We start from the raw sequence: 26,579 nt of genomic DNA on the forward strand, positions 1-26,579 counted from the left end.
GTGAACTTTGACTTGAGTCCACTGAGTCGTACCCAAAGGATACAAGTGGAATTATACACTTGACAATTATACCAGCGAGATCTATAGGCAATATGTCTTCTGGTTTCAAAGACAGATTAAGCCTTTACTTTCATTCCAAATATTTAAATTATTTAAATATTTAAATATTTAGGGGCTGGTTTAGCACAGTGGGCTAAACAACTGGCTTGTAATGCAGAACAAGGCCAGCAGCACGGGTTCAATTCCCGTACCGACCTCCCCGAACAGGCGCCGGAATGTGGCGACTACGGGCTTTTCACAGTAACTTCATTGAAGCCTACTTGTGACAAAAAGCAATTATTATTATTATCTCACCTTGTAGTTTGGTTAGAATATTCTATCACATTTCACAGAGTTTACCTCGCTCTCTCTCTCAGCTGTCATCTAATGGGCTATAATACTTGATAAGCTCAAGACTTTCAGTTTCTACCCGTGTGTGCAGTTGTAATCTTTTTGATAGTTCGCTATCTGCAGATTAGGATTGTAGATGTGAATTGTAGATTAACCTCCCCATGAACCTTGTGGAGTACGAGCTCCCCCATTGAGGGGCGGAGGCTCTTCAGCGGGATAGTTAACTCTCAACATTGAAAGATGGCCCAGGTAGGAGGCGAGCTGTAGAGTATTCCCAGCTGGGATATACTTTCCTTTGGCAATAAACCATTTGTTTTAACTTTCCTTTTACAGACTCCTTTGTGACTACTAAAATGGCAATACACAATAACAAAATGCTGGCAAATAAACTGGTCCAACAATATCTGAAAATAGAAATTAAGTTAACCATGTAGTCCTTCAACCTGAATGTAAGAGTGGACGGGATTCTCCGATCGCGGGACAAAGGCCGTCGCGTTTCACGATGGCGTGAAATGGGCGCAGGCACAACCGATTCTGTCCCCCACAGGGGGCCAAAACGGTGCTGGAGCGGTTCACGCCACTCCAGCCTTACTTCCTGTTGTGCACTGAGGGCGACGCGCCAACCCGCACATGCGCAGTGGCCTCACTGAACGCTCCGGCCCTGACGCAACATGGCGCGAGGGTTCTGCGGCCGGACGCACAACAAAGTAGGTCCGGGGGGGAGAGAGGCTGGCCTGCCAATCGGAGGGCCCCGATCATGGGCCAGGCCCCATCGGACCCCCTCCCCCCCGGAGATGGAGCTCCATTCCCCCCTCCTCCCCACCCCCCCCTTCCCCCCCTCCTCCCCCCCCCCCCCCCCCCCCAGGCCGCCCCCGACCTTTCGCGCAGAGTTCCTGCCGGCAGCGACCAGGTGTGGATGGCGCCGGCGGGAGTATGCTTTTCCTGCGCGGCCATCCGGGCCGGAGAATCGGCGATCCTGCCCGCGACCGGCACCACGCCAAACCCGCCGGTGCAAGTGCCGCCAATTCTCCGCACCGCGCCGTGTCAGGGCAGCGTGGCGCGGCTGCGGCGATTCTCCAGCCCGGGGCGGGGCTGGGAGAATCGAGCTGAAGAGATCTCCTTTGTTTCCAGTTCTGAGGATCAACACTAAAAACATTCTCTTTTTTATTCCTTCATGGGATATGTGCAGCAGTGCAGGGCAGGGCTGATATTTGTTGCTCATCCCTAATTTCCCTTCAGATGTTGTGAGACCTGCTCGTATTTCCATGAGATTCGATTTTAATTTCATATTTTCAGTGTATGCAGTTTTTGTTAATTTCTGACTCTTAACTCAGACCCATGAAAGAAAGGTCACGTATAATGGTCCAGCTGGACAATCCACCATTTTAAGCATTCATTCCCTCCACCACTAGCACCAATAGTGCCAGCAGTGTGAACCATCTACAAGGTGCACTTCAACAGCTTGCCAAAACTCCTCCCAAACCCACCATCCCTACCAACGAGAAGGACAAGACCACGTACAAATTCCACTCTAGTCACATACCATTCTGCCTCGGAAATACACTGTAATTTCTTCACTGTCGTTGGGGTAAAAAAACTTGCATTGCGGGTGCACCTACACCACATAGACTGCAGCAGCTCATAAAGATGGCTCCGTCTCTACCTTCCAAGGGGCAAGTAGAGATTTAGTGACCCAAAAGTGAGCAAGATTGGGTGAATGTCAAAGGGGAGAAAAGTGCCACCGAATAAATTAGATTGAAACGAATTAAAGTAAGAAAGAGCAAGCCAATAAAAATGGAAAGAGGGCAGAGAGGAGTAAAAGAGAAGGTGAGATAAACAGGAAAGCTGGATGAACAAAAGCATCATGTAAAAATGTTTGAGTTGTTCAAAATAAAGTATTTTTTTAAAGGACAGACAAATATTATTCAATAAAACTGCTTTTGATTTTATTTATTTCTCAGTCACCTTTCAAACAATGGAATCAGTTCTTCAAAATGCTTCTGTATGATAACATCCAGCTATGAATGTGTAAATATCTGTTTTGGTCTACAAATATATATATTCACACACATTCTTGACATTCTATATATATATATATATGCACGTGCACACTTGTTAACATTCTGGAAATTTTAATTATTGTAAGAAGGGATACAGTGCATTCGTTTTAAAGTTGTGGAACACATGCAAGATAATTAAATCCTCGTTCATCAGTACTTCAAATAAATTACTGTCCAGTACTGTCAGACAGTAATTAATACACTAATGAGTCATTTAATTAAAATTCTCATGATGAAGTGTATGAATATCAATAGCCATAGATAATATTCAGAGTTCAAAATAATTTGTCCTCAATTCCAACTTTCACATCCACACAGATGAATCATTCATATCCCAAGAACACTTCTAGTTACACCCACAATACAACTACAGGAGGAGAAAGATAATGGTATCACTGAAACCTCAGGGTGCGAGCTGACACTCTCAGTATAAGCAATTTGGAAATAAAGTGGGTGGCATCTCACCAGATGAAACCTCAATGGACTTTGCAGAAAAAAGGCCGCAATCATATTGGCTTGATCTTGATGGGTGAGCTGAGGATTTGAGGACTAGATAAAAGTGCTAACCAGTTTTCATTCTGTAATTGGTCCTGTATGGTGCCCTTGCAATGTTGCATCACAGTATTCACAATAGTTTGAGACCATTGATGGTTAGAATTGACATCGGCATGGATTTTCTCAGTGACGCATAGCCTCTGTGTCATTGCTAAAATGGTGGAATAGGCAAAAGATCGGAAACCCTGCCCCTGAACGTGGCACCAACCATTTTCACAGGGCAGGATTGGAGCCAGGTTGGGATTTTTGCATGTTTCTTGGAGTTAGCTGACCATGTAAAACAGCAGCTGTCTCCTCTCATATCTCATTTTGGTGACACATGTGAGGCGTTCTCTGTGTTGCTTATTTCAAGATGGTTGGCCGTAGTGTTCCACAAAGACCACAGTACAGCTTTTACTTAAACGAAGCTAGGATTTTATTTACACTACTGAACTGGGATTCAACATTTACTCCTTAAGAATACAGAACTGATCAATAACATCTAACTGCACTCATTTGCTGCTAATCTCACCACTGGTATAAGCTATAATCTAACCTTGCTCACAGTGTCTGCTCTTAAGACCTTCACTAGCTGTCTCCTGCATACATGGTAGCATAGTGGGTTGGGGGCACGGTAGCATAGTGGGTTGGGGGGCATGGTAGCATAGTGGGTTGGGGGGCATGGCAGCATAGTGGGTTGGGGGGCACGGTAGCATAGTGGGTTGGGGGGCATGGCAGCATAGTGGGTTGGGGGGACGGTAGCATAGTGGGTTGGGGGGCATGGCAGCATAGCGGGTTGGGGGAACAGTAGCATAGTGGGTTGGGGGCATGGCAGCATAGCGGGTTGGGGGCACAGTAGCATAGTGGGTTGGGGGGCACAGTAGCATAGTGGGTTGGGGTTGGTGTCATAGTGGGTTGGGGGCAAGATAGCTAGTGGGTTAGGGGGCACGGTAGCATAGTAGGATTGGGGGGGGCGTGGTAGCATAATGGTTAGCACAGTTGCTTCACAGCTCCAGGGTCCCAGGTTCGATTCCCAGCTTTGGTCACTGTCTGTATGGAGTTTGCACTTTCGCCCTGTGTCTGCATGGGTTTCCTCTGGGTGCTCCGGTTTCCTCCCACAGTCCAAAAATGTGCAGGTTAGGTGGATTGGCCATGATAAATTGCCCTTAATGTCCAAAAAGGTTGTGTTCGGTTGGGTTGGTGGGGTTAGTGGGTTACGGGGACAGGATGGGGGTGTGGGCTTCGGTTGGGTACTGTTTCCAAGGGCTGGTGCAGACTCGATGGTCCGAATAGCCTCCTTCTGCTCTGTAAATTCTATGATTCTCTGATTCTCTGATACACTGCTCCCTTAAGGTCTAGTATCACTGCCTTGTATAGTTGTATCTGTAGCTCCCTCTAGTGGCGATTCTCAACATTACATTAACCCTTGTAATGCCAATGGTTATGATAATGCCACAAAAAAGGTGTGTAAAATGGAATGTGTGCAAATTAGACCTGGTAAGAGCAGGGGTGATGCTTGTGGAGTCCTTTAGAGCGAGTGAGGTACCAATTTGAACAGGTGGGGTACCCCTATGGATATGGGCCTGGGGAATTTTTGTTGGGGGGTGTCAGGAGCCCTTTGGAGGAGGTTGAATCCCCTTTGGAAAGGTATGGTACCCCTTGGGATGGCTGCACCCAAAAATTGCATTAACTCATTTGGCAGTTCCAATGAGCCTGACAATTAAATGTCAAAATGAACTATGAAAAATAATTGTCAAAAGTGTTCAAATGAACTGTCAAAGACAACTGTTAAGCTTTGAAGGCAATTAAAACTCACGCCCTTTAACTCTTTGAAAATATTTCTGCAGTGTTTAAAAAGAAAATTGCTCACTTTTTTACTCTGGGTGGCATTTTGAGCCCAGGTTAGCTGTCAGCGTAAACGGTGACATGGGTGCAAAGCCCCGCGAGAGTCGGCAAACATTATTCTTGCCGTTGAGATCCTGTTTCCTGATTTTCCACGCAGCTCTCCGGTAACGTAAGAGCTAACGTAACAAGGTTGGCGTCTCATTTCCTGAGGCACCCTTCTGAGATTTCCACCCTCTCTGAATACTCATTCTGTGTTGGCTTGACTCAGGTCGCCAATGCACTCTAGGGTATCTGATGGAGAGGGGGCACTGGTTAGGACAAGGGGAACCAAATAAGTAATTCTCGGGGCTGGTGGCGGGGGTGGGGTAAGGGGCACGGGTGCTTGATGCTCACGGGCCTTAGTGGGCCTTCATTGTGTGGGCCTCTAGCTCTCCAAGGAATCTGATATCTGGTCTGTATTTGGTGCTTCTCGTGTCCCCTTTTCTGGAGTTTAAGCAATCTTTCCCCTTCGGGTTGCCTTTCTGGAGTGGCAGCTGGAAGTGGGTGAAAGTGATTAAAATCACAGGGACAGCAGAGGGGATGACTGTGATGTCCCTGCGTTGGGTTCCTATGATATGCCAGGCTGCATGGGCAGAGTGGGAGACTCTGACATGCGGTGGCGATTAGCTCCATGAGGGCAAAATGATTCTCACATGAGGGGGATGACAATCACAGTCAAAATGATCCCTCGCTGTCAGGCTGAAAAGTGCAGCCTCAGGCCATGGGCAATGTGGATGTGAAATGCCACTGGTCATGGAGGCCAGGCTTTCAGTGATATAATTATGGCTGGCTCAAGACGGGAGACTTGTTTGATCCACAAACCATGAAAGCTGGAAGAATGAGGTTGAAATCTAAGGAAGAAGCTGACTGAAAATTGTAGTCTTGATATGAATCAGATGTGCCTCACCAGCCATGGGGAAAGCCTGTTGCCGAATCAGATCCCAGACCTATTCTTGATGAGTCAATTCTGCCAATTTAGTCAGTGTTGCAATGCATGAATGTGCCACTGGTTGCCACCCTTTGGGATGTAATCCACCAAAATATGAACTCCATGGCTTACACACTTCTCTACATTGCAGAGAAGAGGCACACATATCGACCCGAATGCAAAGCGCAAGGGCAACTAAGCTCATCAGTCCACCGTTATAGGACATGACAGGTGACAGCATTTTGTAGCCCTGGGAAGTCAGATTGCAGGTCAAGGGAATGCACTCATTGTGCCCTCACTGCTCACCCTGGGGGGGAGGGTCACGCTGGCCGCTGAGGCTCACCAATGTGAAGGCGCATCTGTCAAGTAGAGTTGGGAGAGACTAAGTGTGGGGAACTTACTACGTATTCAGAGGAGAGAGTGAGGCTTATTGTTAAATGCTATTGCTAGCAGTGGAGCAGCATCAACAACATTAACATGCAGCTGCACATGGATAGGACCAACGCCCTACAGTGGAGCGGGCAGCAGGGCCCACTGATCTAGCGGGTGCTGGGCCTCATATGGAGGTGGCTCAAAGAAGATATTACTGGCCATGGGCCTACTAGAGGAGAGCTCAGAGATCAAGTCCCAGAGAAGACTGCGTCTGTCCCGAGAGACAGAGGATCACCTTTGCCAGTGAAGCAGGAGTTGGCGTGACTTGAACCGGGAGGTCACCCATGGCCTGTGGCCCTGAAAGTTAAAGCTGTGCTCAGCTTTTATGCTGGGACTCATTTCAGGTCTGGAGGGGTGACCTGTACAGCATCTCCCAGTCTGCCATACATAAATGCATAAGCGAGGTGGCAAATGCGCTACTTGCTAGCGCGCACCAGTACATTAACTTTGACAAGGACCAGGTGAGCCAGGATGCCATGGCAATGGGCTTCACCCACATATCTGGCTTGCCCCAAGTGCCAGGGTGTAATAGGCTTTACGCACATGGCTCTGCATTCTTCATGACGGCATGGGGCATTATTTATCAACTGTAAGAGATTCGCTAGTCCAGTGTTCTTCAAATTCTTTTTCTGGGGACCCATTTTTACCAACCGGCCAACCTTCGGGACCCAGCCCAGCCGACCTTCGGGACCCACGCCGACTGACCTTCGGGACCCACGCCAGCCGAGCTTCGGGACCCAACCTGGCCGAGCTTCAGGACCCAACCCGGCCGACCTTCGGGACCCAACCCGGCCGACCTTCGGGACCCAACCCAGCCGACCTTCGGGACCCAACCCGGCCGACCTTCGGGACCCCAACCCGGCCGACCTTCGGGACCCAACCCGGCCGACCTTCGGGACCCAACCCGGCCGACCTTCGGGACCCAACCCGGCCGACCTTCGGGACCCAACCCGGCCGACCTTTGGGACCCACGCCGGCCGACCTTTGCGACCCACGCCGGCCGACCTGCGTGACCCACCATTTTCTCTTACCTTGTTTGACGCTGACAAAATTGGAGGAAATGATTTTGGGTCCCATTGGCCCTGGTACAAGCTCCTCCAATGGAACCTGTTGGATGAAGGTGAAGCCTTCCAGTGTCGGAAAATAAGGAGTCCCCATCTGTCCAAAGTTCTGTATTTGTTTCCTGTAAAGTTTTATCAAATAAACCCCCCCCCCCCCGCCGAACTTGTAAAAAAATAAATAAAATGAATAAAATAAATGAATTGAGTGAATAAACCCACCCCAAACTTGTAAAACAAAAAGCTGCGTACGTTTAAAAAAATGCACATGGCTCTGCATTCTTCATGGCGGCATGGGGCATTATTTATCAACTGTAAGAGGTTCGCTAGTCCAGTGTTCTTCAAATTTTTTTTCTGGGGACCCATTTTTACCAACCGGCCAACCTTCGGGACCCAGCCCAGCCGACCTTCGGGACCCACGCCGGCCGACCTTCGGGACCCACGCCAGCCGAGCTTCGGGACCCACGCCGGCCGACCTTCGGGACCCACGCCAGCCGAGCTTCGGGTGCCATTTTTGCCTCTTGCTTTGGGGATGACTGGGACTAGGATGGCCAGATGTCTGCCCCCCGCCCCCCCCACCCCGCTCCACCATGGGGCGTGTAAACATTTGATTTGTGCTCTTTACATGTTCGTGGCCATTTTGAAGGCCGCTTGTAGCCGGCGTTATTAACAGCTGGCTGCTGCTGCTGTTGCGCGCAGATTTGCGTGATTGGGAGCGCAATGACGGACGATTCCGCGACCCTCCCGACACCCGCCCGCGATCCACCTGCGGGTCACGCCACCGAGTTTGACAATGCCTTCACTAGTCAACGTGCGGATCATTCGTGACCACACAATGTGCATATTGCAGGTGTGTGCCCGTTTCCCAAGGACCATCCATGACAGATATTCTCGGATGTTCATGGATCCCAGACATTTTCGAAGGTGACCAGCAGCTGGAGGGATAGCTCCTCCGGGACAATTGATAAGCAGTCAGATATGGCTGATGATGCCAATGCAGAGACCACAAACACCTGCTGAGATGCGATACAACAAGGTTCATGCATTGGTCGAGCAGCCGATAGGCCTGCTAAAGATGTAGTTCTGGTGCCTGGACCGGTCCGGGGGAGTCCTCCCATGCAGCCCCAAGTGGGTGTCTTGTATCATTGTGGTGTGCTGCTCGCTGCACAACCTAGCACTGCAACGGTGTGAGGAGCTGGATGAGGAGGAGGTGGAGAACTGCCACATCTCGTCAGATGAGGAACAGGTCAAGGAGAGTGGTGAGAGGCGCCCTCTGGAGGAGGCGGGGGAATGACCTCCGGCGAAGGCCAGGGCCCAAATGGGGCACAAGGCTAGCAGTGCCATTTTTGCCTCTTGCTTTGGGGATGACTGGGACTAGGATGGCCAGATGTCTGCCCCCCCCCCCCCCCACCCCGCTCCACCGTGGGGCGTGTAAACATTTGATTTGTGCTCTGATACAGGCCTGCAGGGGCAGTGCCAGGCTAAGCTTAGTATTACAATGTCATCACAGTCGGGCGGGGAGAACCATTAAGCTTCCATCCTCTGAGGGCAGATGGGGATGTGCTGTCATTGTGCAGGGGTTGCCAGAGCATGCCACAATGACATGGAGGCTGTTTATGGGTGATCAATCTGACCTTTATTACATTGATGGTTTCTAACACTCGTGATGTATCTCGACTCATGACAACCTTCTTCTGTGCCCGCTATGTGCCTATCTTTTCTTTGCCTTCCTCGCCCTCCTGCTACATCTAGTATGACCAGAGCTGGGGATGAGGTGGATTGCTGGCTTCCACATGCTGCCACATGAGATGAACTTGGCATAGGAACTGCAAAAGACCATGGAGAGTGGGCAAGTGGGTATGATGTGGCATGGAGGGTATTATGGGCCAGGTCTGGTGGATTGGAGACAGGTTGCCATGGAGGATGAAGGGCATAGGCTGGCACGGAGAGTATGAAGGACAATGGGAGTTGGGTGGAGGGTTGGCATGGGTTAGCATGGCTGGGGAGTGTGCGGGGAGGTGGGGGGGGGGGGGGTGCTGAGTACCTAGCTTCAATTCAGGCCTTGGATGACTGTGTGGAATTTGCACCTTCTCCCATGACTGCATGGGTTTTTTCCGGGTGCTCCCATTTTCTCCCATAGTCTAAAGACATGCATATTAGGTGGATTGGCCATTCTAAATTGTTCCTTTGTGTCCAAAGGTTAGGTGGGATTATGAGGCTATAAGAATAGAGAGGGGGAGTGTGTCAAGGTAGGGTGCTCTTTCAGAGGATCGGTGTCAACTCAATGGGCCAAATGGCCTCATTCTGCACTGTAGGGTTTCTATGATTTCTATGCCCGGAACACCAAGGCAGGACTTCAGCTCTGCCCACCTCTGGCACCGACGACCACCACACTTGTTCTGGAGCTGCCCGGAGAACCCAATCATCTCGGAATGATCCAGGGCACTCACTGCTGGGTCAGGTTTGCAGAGCAGAGAAGATGTCCCAACTCTGAGCTCCCGACCCCGGGGCGAAATTCCAGGCTGTTCTTATCCAAAAGTCAATTCAGTCAAGTCACAAACACAATGAATGTTTAATTGGTCAAGATTGATGGATCCCAAGGAAAGAGGACCCACAATGAATCTCCACTGAAAATAAAGTCAAGGCACCTCCATAGGAAGGTCATGGCGCAGTGGTATTATCACTGAACTAGTAATCCAGAGGCCCAGGCTAATGTGCTGGTGACATGGGTTTGAATCCCGCCAGGGCAGATTGAATTCAAGAAAAAAATCTGGAATTAAAAATCCAATGACGACCATTGTTGATTGTTGTTAAAACCAATCTGGTTCACTAATGTCCTTTAGGGAAGGAAATCAGCCGTCCTTACCTGGCCTGGTCTACATGTGCCTCCAGATCTCCAGCAGTGCGGTTGACTCCTAAGTGCCCTTAGGGATGGGCATATCCCATGAATGAAGATCCACTTTCTCCTGTACACACGGAATCAGAGAGAATAATTATGGTGATGAGTCAGATTTTAAGAATAGAATAATTCAAGATTGAGTGCAAGCGAAAGGCTAGAATTTAAAATCGAACGTTTCAGAGATGTCTGAAACTTTTGGAGAAAGTTTTGAGAGGTTAATGTATATCACTGAAACCCTGAGGTTAAACTGAAAATTTGTACTTATTAAAAGAGAAATACGCTGGAATGATTTGCACTACAATCACCTCTAATCTAATAGCATCTAAAGCAAGATGTTTGTACACTTACCAGGGCCACTCAATCACTCCTGGCTATTGTGTTTCTATTTTAGAATAACAGGCTATAGGGAATCTCGGAACAAACATTTTATGAGTGCCAGACTAATCTGACTTTATAAAACTCTCCAGTGAAGCCAATCATGATGAATGGTGCTTGTAATTCACTGTCCCTTTCCATGACATATGGAAGGATTGTACAAAATGTTTGTTTATACTCTGTCCCTAAGAAACCCTTTCAAAGTTAAATAGCAAGCAACAACAGGCGATATTGGCTCCTCTATAACATACAACATTGTGACATGCTACATCGAGAGAAAACAGGCAATATCAGCTCTCCTTTCGTATATAGCATTGGGACCTGCTACAGCGAGAGAAAACAGGCAATATCAGCTCCTGTATAATGTATACAGTTGTGGCATGCTTCAGCAGAACGTTTGCTTTCGCAATATCTTTCCTGATACATACATAATCAACCAATTTCATTCGCTGTAGATTGTTGCAGGGGAAAAATCGGCTGCCATGCTTGCTTTCGGAAATAATGAATTGAATGTGAATTGCTCAGGATTTTCTGAGGAAAATATGGACTCAGTGTAAATTGCAAGCTGTGTGTTTCTTGGAGTGGGAAAAGGCAAACTTGAGTGGCATTTAATGAGAGGCATTTCTCTGGTTGGGGGCAGAAGTTGTTCATGAGGCAGAGCAGAAAGCATGGGAATGCAAAGATCTGGGAATGCTGAAATTGGGGGGAAAAAGTGCTCCAGTCCCCGCCAAATATTTCTTATCTTGAGAGTAAAACTTCACGCGCAAATTTGAATTAGTTCTATGTTTGAGTCTTTGATCTCACGTTGCTGTACGCAGAAGTAATCACCCTTTTATTCATCCAAAGCTTGCAGTTATTGTGCAAGTATCCCCTTATGTTACATGTAGAAATGATCAAGCACTAATTGAAGTGATTGATGCCCTTTATTAACTTTGGCAATAACAAAACTGGAAATGTTAATGGGGAGCGATGTGTAACAGGCAGGAGGCCCGATGTCACCCAATGTAGCAGGACTTTCCCTGTGGAACGGGGGATCAGATGCTGGGGAACAGTCACCGAGCTAGGAGGTGACAATTCAGTTCAGAATGGTTGGCACATTGTTGAAACTGGAGGGCCAATACCTTCAAGCAACCCACCTGATTTGTATAGAGAAATACAGCACAGAACAGGCCCTTCGGCCCACGATGTTGCGCCGAACCTTTGTCCTAGGTTAATCATAGAATTTTGGACAATTTGTCATGGCCAATCCACCCAACCTGCACATCTTTGGACTGTGGGAGGAAACCGGAGTACCCGGAGGAAAACCCACGCAGTCACGGGGAGGATGTGCAGACTCCACACAGACAGTGACCCAAGTCGAAATCGAACTTGGGACCCTGGAGCTGTGAAGCAATTGTGCTATCCACAATGCTACCGTGCTGCCCTTAAGAAGTTAACCTACACTCCCTTATTCTACCCTAATCCAAGTACCTATCCAATAGCCGCTTGAAGGTCCATAAATTTTCCGACTCAACTACTACCACAGGCAGTGCATTCCATGCCCCCACTACTCTCTGGGTAAAGAACCTACCTCTGACATCCCCTCTATATCTTCCACCATTTATCTTAAATTTATGTCCCCTTGTAATGGTCCGTTCCACTCTGACTGTCTACTCTATCTATTCCCTGATCATCTTATAAACCTCTATCAAGTCGCCCCTCATCCTTCTCCGTTCTAATGAGAAAAGGCCTAGCACCCTCAATCTTTCCTCGTATGACCTACTCTCCATTCCAGGCAACATCCTGGTAAATCTCCTTTGCACCTTTTCCAAAGCTTCCACATCCTTCCTAAAATGAGGTGACCAGAAGAAGACCAGAAGCACAAGAAGAAAATTAGAATCAGGAGCAGGAGTAGGCAATTCAGCCCCTCGAGCCCTTTGGCCATTCAATCAGATCATGGCTGATCTCTCAGCCTCAACTCCACTTTCCTGCCCTCTCTCCATAACAAGACCACCCATTACCAATTAAAAATCTATTGATCCCCTTAAAATTACTCAATGTCCTGGCACTCTGGAATAGTGAATTCCATAGATTCACGACCCTTTGAGAGGAGTAATTTCTCCTCATCTCTGTTTTAAACCTGCTACCACTTATCGTAAAACTACAACCTCTCATTCTAGATTGGCCCACAATAGGAAGCATCTGCTCTACATCTACTTTGTCAATACCTTTTATCATCTTATATACTTCAATTAGATCTCCTCTCATTCTTCTAAACTCACGAGAGTTTGGGCCTAAACTGCTCAATCTCTCTTCACAAGGCAAACCCCTCATCTCTGGAATCGATCCAGTGAACCTCCTCTGAACTGCTTCAAAAGCAATTACATTCCTTCATCAAATAAGGGGGCCAAAACTGTACACAGTACTCCAGATTGGCACTCCATCCACAAACATTCATTCCCTCCACCACCGATGCACAGTGGCAGCAGTGTGCACCATCTACAAAATGCGCTGCAGGGATCACCAAGGCTTTTTAGACAGCACCTTCCAATCTCACAACCACCCCATCTAGAAAGACATGGACAGCAGACACATGGGAACTCCACCAGCTGGAAGTTTCCCTCCAAACCGCTCGCCATTCTGGCTTAGACATATATCACCGTTCCTTCACTATCACTGGGTCAAAATCCTGGAACACCCCCCTTAACAGCACAGTGGGTGGACCTACACCCAAGGGAGGCAGTGGTTCAAGAAGGCAGCTCACTACTCACCTTCTTGACGGCAAGGGCACACTCCCCAGCCATGTTAACACATGCCACCCCCCCATCCAACTCCCATTGTCCTTCATAGCCTCCATGCTAGCCTATGCTCCTCGTCCTCCATGAAAACTTTTGCCCCCAACCCACCAGATCTAATACCCTATAAATGCTGGTCCAACCAGCGAAACCCATATCCTATGAAAGAATAAAAACATGATGAGGTTGTCCGGCACTGTGCACCATCTACAAGATGCGCTGCAGGGAGCAGCAGGCTGCTTCTTCATGGCAGTTTAAAAGAAGGTGCCATCGTTTTGAGGTGACCCGCCTCCAACTTCTCAGAATTTTAACTAAAAATAGAATTAGCATCTGGGCCAACGGCTATATTATTCAGAAGGAGCTGGAACAACTTCTTGTGTGAATATATATTGCCACATTCAGAGTCCCACTGAAGTCGTGTGCCGAGTAAAAACGTTACATAACAAAGTTACAAAAGACATGACACCAATATTGTGGATGGGGATCCCCGCCACATGATCGCATTCCGCTGCAACTTGGTGCCAGGCGGGCAGTGTGGGCCTGCCTGGACCGCTGCCACCTGACCCCCGGGAGCGCCACCTCCTGGAAACTACACTGTTCCTCAACATCTACGAGTGACCTTGGACAATACGCCTCAACATGCCTTTAAATAGGCTTAATTGTCTACCGCCACTCGAGAGTAGACGGGGCTGCTATCTTCCCCCGTCCCCTTCCAGCGGGGAAACAGATCACCAGCTGACAGCAGGAAAGACATGCCTGCCCACCTCTCTGCCCGTCCCGTTTTGAGTTTTGGAAACTCACTCCCAAACAGCCTAACTTGTTTGCCAGAGTCATGTGACTCTTTCACAAAGCATTTTGCCCCTGGAGGCAGACGTTTTAAGATCATCTCGATAAAAGCCTCTGTCCAAGTACACAGCAGTGAAGATTGCTATCCCTATAATTAAAACATGGGGCTGGATTCTCCGTTTCCGAGACTAAATGTTGACGCCGGGATTGAATCGGTGGACTTCCATTACAACAAATCTGGCGGCGGTCCTGGACCAATTCATCAACCGTTAATGGGCTAGCACCGGCGCCACGTGGAACACAAGCGATTCCAATGAGAAATGGTGTCCGATTTGCCAGCGTGGGGATTAACACGCGAGAGGCTGACAAGCTTCAGCCTCATATAAACAGTCCACTCCCCACACACACAAACACACACAGCCAGGAAACCAGAAACAAGATGGCAGCATGGTTTGCGGACATGGTTTTGGTGCCATGGAGGAGAGGCAGGCCAACCTGTACCCTGGGGTGGGAAGGAGGTTGCCAGCCACCACTTTATACTGGGCCTGGGCGGATGTGGCAGAGGTCGTGAGTGCCACGGGGTCCACTGCCAGGACCCGCCAGCAGTGCCACAAAAGCTGCATGGCCTCATCAGGGCAGCCAGGGTACGTAGGCAGCACTGTGCCCCTGGCACTAACCCCCATAGAATCATAGAATAGAATCCCTACAGTGCAGAAAAAGGCCATTTCGACCCTGCACTGACTTTCTAAAAGAGCACCCTACCTAGGCCCACATCCCAGCAATCGCATAACCCCACCTAACATTTGGACACTAAGGGACAATTTAGCATGGATAATCCACCTAACCTGCACATCCTTGGACTGTGGGAGGAAACTGGAGCATCCGGAGGAAACCTACGCAGACACGGGGAGAACGTGCAAACTCCACACAGGCAGTCACCCAAGGTCAGAATTGAACCTGTGTCCCTGGTGCTGTGAGGCAGCAGTGCTAACCGTTGTGCCACTGTGCCGCCTTAGGCACATATGAGTTCAACTAGTGAAGTTGCTCCTTCACAGCAATTGGGCGGTCGGGGAGAAGAGATCTCACCAGCTGTACTGAGTTAGAACTGCGGTCCATCACAGAGGCCCATGAGCCCCCAGCATCCATAATGGAACAAGTCACCAAGGCAACAAGAGCTACGAGAATGGCACTCTTCACACGATTAATGTTACCCAGAAGTACATCCAATCTCAATGAGCACACATTTCGTTAACAGTGCTGCACAGTTGAAACATTATGGTTGGGATTTTGCAGCTCGGCGCAATGATTTTCTCCACTATGGAGGCAGCTTACTATTTGCTGCTGGCAGGATCTTCTGGTCCCATTGAGATTTCCAGTGTTTTGTATGGCTCGTTTGTTCCACCACCCGGGTACCTATGGCAAGGGATCAACCTCAACGGGAACGGAAGATTCCACCAACGGCACCAGCAAAAAAAACGCGTCCTCTGTGTACAATGCATGTGCGGAGACTGACCATGAGGCCAAACAATTGGCAATGCATGAGAACAGTGGGAATATAGTGGGGAATTTTGGCAACTCACAACCACTCAGGAATATGGATGCAAATGTGTTTTTTGTTCATTGGGAAAAATGGGATAGTTGTATTTTTTTTTTACGTGAAAAGGGAATATTTGTACCTTTGTTTTGAAATGGGGAAAGGAATGTTTGGTTTTTGGAAATACAATCTTGTACTGACTTACTGGTTTGTCATAGTAATGTTATTCTGCCATGGGAAACTCTGCTTCTGGAGGCAGACATCTTAAGATCAGTTCAGTGAAGACTTCTCACTGACTGCACACTAATGAATACCGCTGTCCTTATACCTGAAACAGTCCCCATCAGTGTCTAAACATTCAACCCCTGGAGTAGCTAATTGGTTTTGATACTAATCTCGGGTACGGGTTCAAATTCAACCAGAACCAGTGGAGTCTTTCCTGACTGATGCCTGCTGCGGTAAAATTAGTTCCCCCGAGGCTTAGGCCTACAGCAGAAAACTGTCTGCAAACGGGCATTTTGGGGAAGAGCATATGTTGGAGAGCTGAAAAATAAAGAGCCAAAGGGAAAAAAATTAGCCCATATGATCCCTAGTTTCCTCATCCAGCACCTCCATGCATTCCATATGAAAAAATATTGAGTTCCAGTTAAGATTCCTGCAAACATTTGTAACATCAAAAGAAGTAGTCATGGTTCATTAAAGATAATTGCTATACTAGCAGTGAAGGAGGTATAAACAAATCAGTTTAGCAGTATAAAACACTGCAAACATCGTATACAGAGAAAATAACTGAATTAAATTATAGAGCAGCAAATTAAGCCAAACTGCAAATATCCAAACATTAGAATAATATTTTTGATGTAATCTCTGAAGTAGGATCTGGTAAAAATTAAAGGTCACAGAATATCAAATCAGATTCAACAATAACTTTCAAAAGGGTATTGGGTGTGTTCTTTAAAGAAAAAGAAATGTGGAGAGCCATGGGGAATAGGTGGGAGAATGGGCCTCTCTGGGGTTCTCCTTCAAAGAGCCAACACAGTGACTGACGATGGGCTGAATGACCTTGCATATGGGTTACAGAAGCAAGATTAGGTGATGAAGGGATTCAGAAGAATTCATCTGGATGCCAGGATATTATGGACCAGAGTTTCTTTTAGTCTGCGCTTGGGTCTTTACCCCTTTATGTGACCATATCATTGACTCCCATGAGTGGGATGGGGAAGATGGAAAATGGCTTCAGAAGTAGTTGTCAGATGTCCGTTGAAATGATGTGGAAAGGGAACCTTCCATCAAACTTTCCGCTATATGTGCCAGTTGAGCAGCCATGTGAAAGAACTCTTAAATACATTTATAATAGCCCTTGCTTATCTTACTTCTGTCACTGTTAGTTATTCTTATGTTATAATACCTTGGGCTTATTTAATGTTCAAAACATAACTCACCAATCGCTCCAAAAGGATTTGGTAAATACGTTGTGTGTTCATTTATTAAGATTTTGTTGCCTTATGTACTCTGGGATAACACAGGCTGCAACTCAATGCAGCTTTGACCAAAAGATACTCCAGACTTTGAAGTAAGGTTCAATGTGATTTATTGAACCATTAGCACAGTTCTCTATGAGATCGAGTCTCCTGTTAATCTTGCTATAGTAACTCAGTCTAACTAACCAGTCTGCTCTAAGCCACGTGGTGGGTGTGATGCTTCTGATCTGCCCCTGTCCTACTCTGTGTGTCGCCTGTGGAAAGAGACAGAGCATGTGTGCCCTGTCCTGAGATATGGGTTGTGTAATGCCCCCTTGTGGTAGTGTCACCTCTGGGTGTCTTGACTACCCATTGGTCGTGTCCTATTCTATGTGCTCATTAGCTGTATGTCTGCATGTCATGATATCTCCGGTGCTCCCTCTAGTGTTTACTTAGTCGTAGTGTATTTACATTAACCCCTTTGTGTATTTACAGTGATGCATATCACCACAGACTTAGCAGTTGAGAACAGTTATACATAGGTATAAAGCTTGAAGACATCAGAGATAGGTGTGCTTCTTTACCAAATCAACAGCAACAACAAATTGTGGGATACATTAAAAATGCAGTTCCTCAACAGGAAACTGAATCAAAGTAAACAGCAGAGATAGGTGGGTCAATGGGTGCACTATTCAAAGCAAAAATGAAACTAAGACTGGATCACATGACATCTTTTCCTTTTCGTGATGTCATGCTGCTATCCCCAAAAGGCATTTTATACTAGTGACCACCATCTTCACTCCACCTTTTCGGCTGGAGCATCTGACAAGGACGGTTGGGCCTCTGAAGGTAATTGAAACTTTATTTTTACATCTTCAAAGAATCCCTGATGTCAGAAATCTTCTAGCTACTGTTTCAGACAGCCGACAGATAGACCTGGGGCCAAAAAGCATAACTGCTTCTGAAAGACTGTTAGGCTGTGGAGCAGCTCGACATTCAGCTTCAATTGCAAGCACAACCCCAGTTACAGCCTTCATTTATGGAATGTTGGGACCATACAAAGGACCTGAAGACAGAAATAAAAGTCAGTCAGGATATGCCAGAAAGAGTGTAGCTTTGGTGCTCTTGGGCAAAGTAAAAGGCACTAAAATTTGGGCTCATCTGGGCAGCACGGTGGCACAGTGGGTTAGCCCTGCTGCCTTATGGCGCCGAGGTCCCAGATTCGATCCCGGCTCTGGGTCACTGTCCATGTAGACTTTGCACATTCTACCTGTGTTTGCGTGGGTTTCGCACCCACAACCCAAAGATCTGCAGGCTAGGTGGATTGGCCACGTTAAATTTCCCCTTACTCAGAAAGAAATTAATTGGGTGTTCTAAATTTGCCTCAGGGGTCTATGCTGGGACCACAAATTTTCACAATATACATTAATTATCTGGAAGAAGGAACTGAAGGCACTGTTGCTAAGTTTGCAGATGATACAAAGATCTGTAGAGGGACAGGTAGTATTGAGGAAGCAAGGGGACTGCAAAAGGATTTTGACAGGCTAGGAGAGTGGGCAAAGAAGTGACAAATGAAATACAATGTGGAAAAGTGTGAGGATATGCACTTTGGAAGGAGGAATTTAGACATAGACTATTTTCTAAATGGGGAAATGCTTCGGATATCAGAAGCACAAAGAGACTTGGAAGTCCTTGTTCACGATTCACTTAAGGTTAATGTGCAGGTTCAGTTGGTAATTAAAAAGGCAAATGCAATGTCAGCATTCGTGTCAAGAGGCTAGATTACCCAGGGATGTACTTCAGAGGCTGTATAAGGCTCTGGTCAGACCCCATTTGGAGTATTGTGAGCAGTTTTGGGCCCCATATCAAAGGAAGGATGTGCTGGCCTTGGAGAGTTTCCAGAGGTGGTTCACAAGAATGATCCCTGGAATGAACAGCTTTTCGTATGAGGGAAGCTTGAGGACTCTGGGTCTGTACTCGTTGGAGTTCAGAAGGATGTGGGGGAATCTTATTGAAGCTTACGGGATACTGCGAGCCTAGATAGAGTGGACGTGGAGAGGATGTTTCCACTTGTAGGAAAAACTAGAACCAGAGGACACCATCTCAGACAAAAGGGACGATCCTTTAAAATGGAGATGAGGAGGAATTTCTTCAGCCGGAGGGTGGTGAATCTGTGAAACTCTTTGCCGCAGAAGGCTGTGGAGGCCAAATCACTGAGTGTCTTTAAACAGAGATAGATAGATTCTTGATTAATAAGGGGATCAGAGGTTAAGGGGAGGAGGCAAGAGAATGGGGATGAGAAAAATATCAGCCCTGATTGAATGGCGGAGCAGATTCGATGGGCTGAGTGGCCTAATTCTGCTCCTATCTCTGATGGTCTTATGGTCTTAAGACACAAATTGCATGCCAAAAATATTGGTTAACCAAAGAGCTAAAAAGAAAAGTGAGAAAATTATGATATTTAATATCATTAGAGAAAAACTATTGGAAAAATCTAAGGGACAGAAATCTGACAAATCCCCAAGGCTTGGTGGTCTATATCCATGAATTATAAAATAGGTAGCTGCGGAGAGAGTGGATGTACTGGTTTTGATTTTTCAGATTTCCTTAGATTCCACGGTAGTCCCAGAAGATTGGAAGTTATCAAATATATCACTGTTGATAAGAGAAGAGGGAGAGAAAACAGGGAACTACAGATCAGTTAGCCTGAACCAGTCATTAGAAAATGATGGAATCTATTATTATGGAACTTAAGTAATTGTTGATTAACAATACACAAATTAAGTCAAATTAAGCAGTGTTTTATTAACAGAAAATTGTGTTTGTCAAATTTATTAAAGTTTTTTGAGGATTTAAGTTGTAGGGATGCATTGGTGGTCATCTCCCAGGCTTCTATATATGCTGGAGCAGTCCTTACAGATTGGAGGGAAGCTATTGCCACTCCAATATTCAAAAAGGGAAGTAAAGAGAAAACAGGGAATTATAGACCAGGAAGCCTAATGTTGGGAGTCCTGTATATTCCGGTCCCACCGACGGTACACAGGTTTCCAGGCAACGGGTGGGCAGTCAACGGGAAATCCTGTTGACAATGGCGGAACCAGAAAATCCCGCTGACGGGCTGCCTCCACCGCCGAAAAAAGCATGCGTTGGGTTGGTCGGTAAATCCTGCCCTTTATCTTTGTACTTTACTCCAAACCAATAGTGTTCCTTCTTTCCCTTCCATAAAAACAAGGATTCCTCATTCCTTTATATATAAAACAATGAGATAGATTTTGTGGTGAGGCAAGAGATTTTCTTTTTTCTGGCGTCAGTTTAAATCAAACCCCAAGTCAAGGGAAGCTCCATGCATGCGACAATGCAACATCAGCAAATAGGACACGCGGCCAATAACATCGAGGTATTCTCATAATCAGGAAAGCAGTAAGTTAAAACCAATAAATCCCTTCAGTTTTAATTCAATTTTTGCGATCGTGAATTAAAAGCTAATATGATTAGATTAAACTAGAAGATAAATAAAAAAAGTAAAATAAAAGTGTGTATAATAATTTTTATCGTAATGGAGAATTGTGGCAATCCATCCACAAATATTTCGAAGCCGGTTTTAACAGTGATTATGAAGTTTTTAGACAGTTTAATACCCCAGTTGCACCTCATTGAATGAAATGTAATTTTGTAAAGGTGCTTGACCATGTGACTAACAGTGTGAAAGTTTTTGTCAATTCTTTGATTGCTTTGGGATTGTGTTCTGGAATGCCATCGACATCATGCCTGATGAAGGAGGATCGCATCACTGTCAGCAACTTATGAATTTCCGCCATTCTGTTCCCCTGAAGTGGCTGGCATCAGTGGAGTAAAGAGGACAAACACTAACATTGTTGCTGTCGTTTTCACTGCCAGTCAGCAAGAAACTCACCCAAAGTAGAGCAAAGTTGGAGCCGCCCTTATCTGAACTTTGTTCTCTCCTCCGCTGACATGCACATAATAATAATAATCGCATATTGTTACAAGTAGGCTTCAATGAAGTTACTGTGAAAAGCCCCTGTGCTCCTTCTGGGTTGTTCAGCCATTATTACAGTCAGGGACCATTATCAGCACTTTTCGTCTCTCCTGGATGCCAAGACCAATAAGCTCAGCGCAGGTTAGGGATTAAAACTTGTAACCTAATTGGTCAACACAGCCGAGATACTCAGAGTCATTGGGATAATCCCAGAATAGGTGCCTTCCATTTTGGTTTGGAGCAGTTTCTGCAGTAAAGACCAAGCTTCAAGGGAGAGAGAATTGCAATATTGACCATCCAGTCATAAAAGCGGACACTGGGAAAGACAGATTGCCCAATTTGATCATTGCATCAAACCACCTCTATCTGCTGATTCAGTGTTCTATAATCCTCCTCATCCATCAACATTATACGCACATTATATTCAGAGTATTACAGAAATCCACCTCCAACAAAGAGAAAAGCAGATTTTTCATGCTAAAGGAATAATAAAAGCTTTGCAGTGCACAAAAACGTTGCAGGGCCTATGTACGATGCAATGTTACTGAAATGATTTTTCCCCCCCGTGAAGCAGAGTATGCGGCCAAATCGTTAATATTTACAATGCTGGGCAGCACGGTGGCGCAGAGGGTTAGCCCTGCTGCCTCACAGCGCCAAGGTCCCAGGTTCGATCCCGGCTCTGGGTCACTGTCTGTGTGGAGTTCGCACATTCTCCCCGTGTTTGCGTGGGTTTCGCCCCCACAACCCAAAGATGTGCAGGGTAGGTGGATTGACCACGCTAAATTGCCCCTTAATTGGAAAAAATATGAATTGGTTACACTAAATTAAAAAATATATATTTACAATGCTGCAACATTCAATTCTGTGACATTTAATTAATTGAGGCTGGAATCACCACTCAAAATAGATATCCACCGATGGCCCTTTTCCCCTCGACATGTCACCAGGTGTTGTCCAAACCATCTCCATTGAAGTTCATAACACAGGCACTTTTATTGAGAAGAGAAATTACCTTCCTCTAGAATTCAATATTGAAATTAAGTAGGATCAAAAAGTGAAAGGGAAATCATGTATAATATTACTTGCTTTCAACGGCAAAGAGTAAGTGTGGCATCCACTGATATTAGAGGGAATTTCTTTCCCAACTCTGTCCATACAGTCAGCTTTATTTTGTGCAATTTTCAAAAACTGCATCTGAGAGAGTTTATCTTTTCCAAATTTACTTTCTTTGCAGATTGCTCTGCACTTTGGTGGCCTACAGCTGAAACAATCTCTGGGGGTGGGGGGTTTCCTATTCTGTGGAGAGTGACGTGGATTTAAGAATTGAAACAACAGTCCGCCCTTGGTCACTCGTCACTTGATCATGCTTCTGATCTGCCCCTGTCCTTCAGGAAAGTGTCGCCTGTGGAAAGAGGCAGAGCATGTGTGCCCTGTCCTTTTATATGGGTTGCCTCCTTGTGGTAGTGTCACCTCTGGGTGTCTTCACTGCCCATTGATCGTGTCCTATTCTATGTGTTCTTAGCTGTATGTCTGCATGTCATGACATCTCTGGTGCTCCCTCTAGTGTTTACTTAGTTGTAGTGCATTTACATTAACCCCTTGTGTATTTTCAGTGATGCATATCACCACAACAATGTTAGGCCTGTCGTCCGAACGCCTTTTTGATTAGAGGTGACAAGTCGACAACACAGTTGTCTTCTGGCACAACTTCTATCTTCAAGGATGTTTGCAAGATTGTGGCCACAGCTTCAGCCATTTCCTGTCTGACTTTTCTCATTATTCAATCAGGTGTGGGGTAGCTATTTCTTTCTGAGTTCCAGCATATCTTTGGTACTGCTTCCTCATCCTCATCTGTGGACATCCCATCTCATTGCTCCACCTGCTTCTTTTGGAACCACTTCATAGAATCATAGAATTTACAGTGCAGAAGGAGGCCATTCAGCCCATCAGTGTTTGCACCTGCCCTTCGAAAAAGCACCCTACCTAAGCCCATAGCTCCATGCTATCCCCACACCTCCACTGTCCCCACTGTCACCAGAATCCTAAATGACACTCTTATGGACTGATATCCTTAACACTACACCCTATATGCTTCATCCGATGCCAGTGCTTATGTAGTTAAATTGTATATCTTGTGTTGCCCGATTATGTATTTTCTTTTATTTCCTTTTCTACCCATGTACTTAATAACCTGTTGAGCTGCTCGCAGAAAAATACTTTTCACTGTACCTCGGTACACGTGCCAATAAACAAATCCAATCCAATCCAACCCTACTGTCATAATATATACCAATATATCATGGTGCAGACACACACTGATGGACACACACAAGGACCAATCAACATGTACAAACACCGTAGCCAATCACCAGTTAGAACACACACACTATAAAGGCAGAGGGCACCACGGTTCCCGCTCATTCTGGGTGCTGCCTCTGAGTGTAACAGGAACTTATTCAGCCCAGCACGGACTTACAACATGTGCTGAGAGAATCAATTGGTTCAGATAAGGCTTAGGTCTCTAGTTCAAGTTAGCATTATTTAGACCCACAGTCATCGTGTGTTAGTTAGTTAGAAGTAGTTAATAAAATTGAGTTGAACCTTCATCTGTGTTGGAAGTGTCTGTTCATCTCTCAAGCCTACACAAGCCAACACATCACCTACTCCCACACCTCCATCCTAACCCTGTAAACCCACCTAACCTTTTTTGGACACCATGGGCAATTTAGCACAGCCAATCCACCTAACCTGCCCATATTTGGACTGTGGGAGGAAACCGGAGCACCCGGAGAAAACCCACGCAGACACGGGGAGAACATGCAGACTTCGCACAGACGGTGACCCAAGCCGGGAATCGAACCTTGGACCCTGGAGCTGTGAAGCAACTGTGCTAATCGCTGTGCTACCGTGTTGCCCCAAAGACGGTTACTTAATTCGGTTACTAAAATCTGAACTATCCTCGATGATGTATGTAGCTGCTGAGGCCCCAAATAATTTTAGCACAAGGGCTGATTCCATAAATTGCATCAAAAGGGGTGGCACAGTGGAGCAGTGGTTAGCACTGCTGACTCATGGCACCAAGGATCCGGGTTCAATCCAGGCCCCAGGTCACTGTCCATGCAGAGTTTGCACATTCTCCCTGTGTCTGCTTGGGTCTCACCCCCGCAATCCAAGGATGTGCAGGGTAGGTGGATTGGCCACACTAAATTGCTCCTTAATTGGAAAAAAAAATTGGGCACTTTAAATTCAGTTTAAAAAAGTGAATTACATAAATAGCAGGCTTTAAAATTCAACCAGGGATCAATTGAGAGGTAAGATCAATAAAGGAAGTTTCTGCTAGTTTTATTTAAGTGGCGAGGGACTACCATTACTCCTTTACAATTTTGCAATAATCCATGCAAATGGCTCATGACCTCTCAGAAAAGCAATGAACAGATGTATAAAGAAAGAAAAATGAAATAGCATACAACTTGCCAACAATTTTTTGGAACCCTTATTGTGAACGGAAAAGTAGAAGACAGATGAAAAGCAAGTCCAACATCAGAGCACTGGTGGAAATGAAAATTAAAATCTCCAGCGGCAGTACTTAAAACAAAATAAACAAAATTGAAAGTTCTCTCTGTTGGATTGAGCAGAATATTCCTTAGAATATGTGTCCTTTCACCTCTGGGAACCCAAGTTTGACTCAACCCTCGGTTGATGGGGTGGAAATTTAATTTCCAACATTTGTAAAGTTCCTAACTGAAATGAGTTTGGGCCAGATGCAGTCCAGTTCTTAGTGAGAAATGATTCGCTCGCAATGTTCCACTGATAATGCAACATTAATTGACAACCTTCCTTGGAGAGGCAACAAACTATGTGTCAGAAATAAATGAAAATATCACACTGCTGCACAGGGAGTGCAATTCTGAGATTGAATTAAATGGCGATATCAGTCCAGAATCGTTTTCTTGGATCTGTACAGCCAGAGAGAACTTTAGTGAATCAGTCTAAATGGGAATCAAGCATAGTCCCAGAAGTAAAGAGATTATATTCTATTGAGCTTGGTTCAGTTGAGAGCTCTCTTGTTTCTCAGTTAGATAACTATAGGGTCAAACCTCATTCCAGGACATGGACACATACATTAGGTAGAATTCCCAGTGCACCACCGAAGCAAGTGATGAATATGTCAGAGGGGTTGTCTTTCAGTTGAGTTGTTGAAGAAAAAAATCTGTCCGTCGAAGTCCAGCATTATACAAAGAAAAGCAAGAAACTCACCCAGTATCCTCGTCTTACCTTCAACCACCACAGAAAAAAAAGATACTAAGGCCTGGGGGGTCGGGTGGGGTGGGGGGGGGGGGGGGGGGGGGGGGGTGGTGCTTGTGTGAGTGGGGAAATTTCTGAGATCATCACACCCGTCTCAGGGGAACTCCCTCAAATGGCACAATATTTGTCTCAGGGGCTCGAATTGGGCCCGCCGCTCCAGAACGCAGTTCAGAGGTGGCCAAAGGGTTTGCCAAGTGCCGAGGAGGGCTGTTTAAAAAGCCTGCATCGGCACCCTGGGATTTGTTTTGTTACATTTTAGGCCCTCATCACATACATCCCATCACCCACCCAACTATTCCCACCTGCTGCCTTCATGGCCCAATGCCATAATGCCGACTTAATGCTAACCTATGCTGCTAATCATCCCATAGCCTCTTATAGCCCCCATGCCAACTGAATGCAAACTCATGCCATCACATTCCTCCCTACCCACCCTTGCATAGCCACTTATAGCCCTAACTGCAACTCATTACAATACACCCACCACCCTTGGCTCTTATACTCTCCATGCCAACTCATCCTGTATCCACCATGGGTAGACCTCAGGAGCCATATTCAGATGAAATAATTTAATGGTCTCAATATCTATTACAGACTTCACTACATGAAAAAAACCTCCCATTCAGGAAAGCCCTTTCGAAAATGTTGAAATCTTCTCAAGTGTTTAATCCTTTATAAAACAAACAAACGTATATTCATGAACTCATATAAATAACAGCTAATCTTAAAAAAACCTATTTGAGCTGTCAAGCAAACTGCAATTTTAGGATCCCCTTGTTGAGTTAAATATATCTTGTGGAAAAGAACACAAAAATTCAAGTCGCCCCCTATTTCCTGCTCTGCCGATCGAAGATATCATGGCTGATCTAATTGTGGTCTCCACTCCATTTTCCTGAATGACCCCCATAACCCTCAACTCCCATGCTAATCAAGAATCTTTCTGACTCAGCCTTGAATATTTAATGACCAAGACTCCACTGCTCTCAAGGAAGGATATGTTTGTTTTCAAAAGGGATTAAGAAGATTAAAACATTTTCATTGGGCTTTCGTGAATTGAGTGAAGAGCGCAGAAGGCTTGCCAGGAGCAGCACCAGACACACCTGAAAATTAAGTATCAAACTGGTGAAGCTACAACACAGAACCACTTGTGTGTCGCATTGCAG

This window comes from Scyliorhinus canicula, chromosome 4 (genome assembly GCF_902713615.1).
Source record: "Scyliorhinus canicula chromosome 4, sScyCan1.1, whole genome shotgun sequence".
NCBI classification, from domain to species: domain Eukaryota; kingdom Metazoa; phylum Chordata; class Chondrichthyes; order Carcharhiniformes; family Scyliorhinidae; genus Scyliorhinus; species Scyliorhinus canicula.